The sequence below is a fragment of the Myotis brandtii genome, unplaced genomic scaffold (genome assembly GCF_000412655.1).
Source record: "Myotis brandtii unplaced genomic scaffold, ASM41265v1 scaffold687, whole genome shotgun sequence".
NCBI classification, from domain to species: Eukaryota; Metazoa; Chordata; class Mammalia; order Chiroptera; family Vespertilionidae; genus Myotis; species Myotis brandtii.
Window position 1 is genome coordinate 2,104,551 of NW_005370687.1, and position 3,824 is coordinate 2,108,374.

The window sequence follows — 3,824 nt, forward strand, 5'->3', positions numbered from 1 at the left end:
CTGCTCGCTCCTCTGCCGCTCCTGCAGGCACGCAGGGCACCCAGGGTGTCGCTCCCCTCCCCTCTCTGCCTTCTCCCCACCTCCTTGGACTTCTCTCCATCCCTATCCGCCTGTCGGTGTCTGGTTTCTCCTAATCCTGCGTCTGGTACGTGCGGGTGCGTGTAGGGCTGTGTGTGTGTGTGTGTGTGTGTGTGTGTGTGTGTGTGTGTTCGCGCCCATGCGCGCGCGCGCGCGCCCCGCTCACCTCTTTCTCTCCATCATTGCTTGCTTTTTCTATTTTTCTCTCCAATTCCCATCCCCTAACTCTCCCAGGTTCTTATTGCCAACAATGGCATTGCAGCAGTGAAATGCATGCGGTCTATCCGTCGGTGGTCCTACGAGATGTTTCGAAATGAACGTGCAATCCGATTTGTTGTCATGGTCACACCTGAAGACCTTAAAGCCAATGCAGGTGAGTTATTTGCATTAAGAAAGCATCACTCTAGAGCAGCCGTGGGCAAGGATCCGGCCCTTTTGAAATGAATAAAACTAAAAAAAAAAGACCGTACCCTTTTATGTAATGATGTTTACTTTGAATTTATATTAGTTCACACAAACACTCCATCCATGCTTTTGTTCCGGCCCTCCGGTCCAGTTTAAGAACCCATTGTGGCCCTCGAGTCAAAAAGTTTGCCCACCCCTATTTGAAAGTGGGATGCACGAAGTAGGAAAATAAAGCTAGGGAGAGAGAGGGTGTTCAGGGCGAAATTAGGTCCCAGCTACTTGTGGGGAGTGGGAATGGCAGAGTTTGATCAGAAGCCCCTGAGGTAGGCATGCAGGCTCCAGTTTGTCACAGGCCTCCCGCCCCCCCCCCCACCCTTGTTTACACATGGGCTGGTCACACATTTACATTTCTTGCCTTCCTTTCCATCTCCCCTCACCAGAGGCACTGAAATCCATGACCCCAATGGCCCAGGGGAAAGCATCCTAGTCATTCAACAGGAATTCATTCAACAGGAATTCATTCCTTTAATACAGTCTGAGCACTGACCGCATGTTAGGTGTTAGAGCAGTGGTTCTCAACCTTCCTCATGCCTCGACCCTTTAATACAGTTCCTCATGTTGTGGTGACCCCCAACCATAAATTATTTTCATTGCTACTTCATAACTGTAATTTTGCTACTGTTATGAATCATAATGTAAATATCTGATATGCAGGATGTATTTTCATTGTTACAAATTGAACATAATTAAAGCATAGTGATTAATCACAAAGACAATATGTAATTATATATGTGTTTTCCGATGGTCTTAGGGGACCCCTGTGAAAGGGTCGTTTGACCCCCAAAGGGGTCGCGACCCACAGGTTGAGAACTGCTGTGTTAGAGCCTAGAGAAACTCAACACCTACGTAGGGAGGCCAGGTGGCAGTGCCTACCCCAAGGATGAACAGGACAGCCAAGTGAGTGGACAACATTCTGGAGAAGGTGAGAGGGCTCTGGGTTCGGGCCATCCAGGAAGGCTTCCTGGAGGAGGCAGCATTCCAATGGAGTGCTGAATGATACCTGGGATTCTGATGAGCCACATGAAGCAGGAGACAGGGAAGGATTACCCGAAGAGGCCAGCAAAGCCAGGGGACATTTGGCAGAAGCCTGGGTGGGGCTGGGGTCCTGGAGCATTTCTGGACACCCTACAAGTAAGGGGTATGCCAGTGTCTTGAACTGATGAAGTCCTCAGAAGTTTCTGGTCCCAACTGCCCTCACCTCAACCTGAAATTTCCCATTGCCCCTGGAAGAAGGCATGATGAGCCTGGGGCAAGGGGTGGAGGAGAGAAGGAAACATAGACTTCACTCAGTTGCTTTTCTGCTGGGTAAAAATGGGCGTGTTCCTTAGCCCCTCTGAGGGTAGCCTCCTTATCTTAATAGCCGTGTGACAAATTTAATTGATCCGTGGGCCTTGGTTCCCTTGTTTGGGAAATGGACACAGCAGCAGGTTGTGTGAGCATCACACAAAACAATCTAGGTGAACTGCTTAGCACATACTTGCTCAGTTAATTTTTGGTTGTTGTTATTAATCCTCACCTGAGGATATTTTCCCACTGATTTTTAGATAGAGGGGAAGGGAGGGAAAGAGACAGAAAGAGAGAAACATCTATGTGAGAGACACATCGATTGGTGGCTTCCTGCATGCGCCCCGACCAGGGCCAGGATGGAGCCTGCAACCGAGGTACATGCTCTTGACAGGAATCAAACCTGGGACCCTTCAGTCCATGGGCTGATGCTCTATCCATTGAGCCAAACTGGCTAGGGCAGTGCTCAGTTAATTTTATTGTAATTATTACTATGACAGTTAGACTTGCCCCACAGGGTTGTTGGAATTAGACAAATACTAGTATGTAAGGCACCTAGCAAAGTGCCTGGAACCCAATAAGTATGCAATAAATAGTATCTATTATTAGCATTAATTACATGCACTCCAAATCTATGTGATATTCCTCTTTTAGACAGAAATTTTTAAAAGCGAAGAGACAAGTTCCCCAAGAGGCTCTTAAAATGCAATCTAGCCTGGCCAGTGTGGCTCAGTAGTTGAGCGTGGACCAGGTGGTCTCGGTTCAATTCCCAGTCAGGGCACACGCCCACATTGCAGGATAAACCCCCAGTGTAGGGCATGCAGGAGGCAGCCAATCAGTGATTCTCTCTCATCACTAATGTTTTTACCTGTATCCCTCTCCCTCTCTGAAATCAATAAAAATATATTATATAAATAAACTAGAAGCCCGGTGCACAAAAGTTTGTGCACTGGGGGGGGGGGGGCCCCCCCCCCCGCCCGCGGCGGTGGAGGAGAGAAGGAAACATAGACTTCACTCAGTTGCTTTTCTGCTGGGTAAAAATGGGCGTGTTCCTTAGCCCCTCTGAGGGTAGCCTCCTTATCTTAATAGCCGTGTGACAAATTTAATTGATCCGTGGGCCTTGGTTCCCTTGTTTGGGAAATGGACACAGCAGCAGGTTGTGTGAACATCACACAAAACAATCTAGGTGAACTGCTTAGCACATACTTGCTCAGTTAATTTTTGGTTGTTGTTATTAATCCTCACCTGAGGATATTTTCCCACTGATTTTTAGATAGAGGGGAAGGGAGGGAAAGAGACAGAAAGAGAGAAACATCTATGTGAGAGACACATCGATTGGTGGCTTCCTGCATGCGCCCCGACCAGGGCCAGGATGGAGCCTGCAACCGAGGTACATGCTCTTGACAGGAATCAAACCTGGGACCCTTCAGTCCATGGGCTGATGCTCTATCCATTGAGCCAAACTGGCTAGGGCAGTGCTCAGTTAATTTTATTGTAATTATTACTATGACAGTTAGACTTGCCCCACAGGGTTGTTGGAATTAGACAAATACTAGTATGTAAGGCACCTAGCAAAGTGCCTGGAACCCAATAAGTATGCAATAAATAGTATCTATTATTAGCATTAATTACATGCACTCCAAATCTATGTGATATTCCTCTTTTAGACAGAAATTTTTAAAAGCGAAGAGACAAGTTCCCCAAGAGGCTCTTAAAATGCAATCTAGCCTGGCCAGTGTGGCTCAGTAGTTGAGCGTGGACCAGGTGGTCTCGGTTCAATTCCCAGTCAGGGCACACGCCCACATTGCAGGATAAACCCCCAGTGTAGGGCATGCAGGAGGCAGCCAATCAGTGATTCTCTCTCATCACTAATGTTTTTACCTGTATCCCTCTCCCTCTCTGAAATCAATAAAAATATATTATATAAATAAACTAGAAGCCCGGTGCACAAAAGTTTGTGCACTGGGGGGGGGGGGGCCCCCCCCCCCGCCCGCGGC

General features: G+C 47.8%; 1 protein-coding gene across 1 annotated transcript in view; it reads right to left on the minus strand.

Annotated features, from left to right (window-relative positions):
* Positions 1-170, minus strand: part of PACSIN1 (protein kinase C and casein kinase substrate in neurons 1) — a 63,785-nt gene extending 63,615 nt beyond the window's left edge. Inside the window, exon 1 of the mRNA XM_014529621.1 lies at positions 81-170. The gene's annotated coding sequence lies outside the window, so the exon portion shown is untranslated. The remainder of the gene's footprint in view (positions 1-80) is intronic.
* Positions 171-3,824: the final 3,654 nt, after the last annotated feature.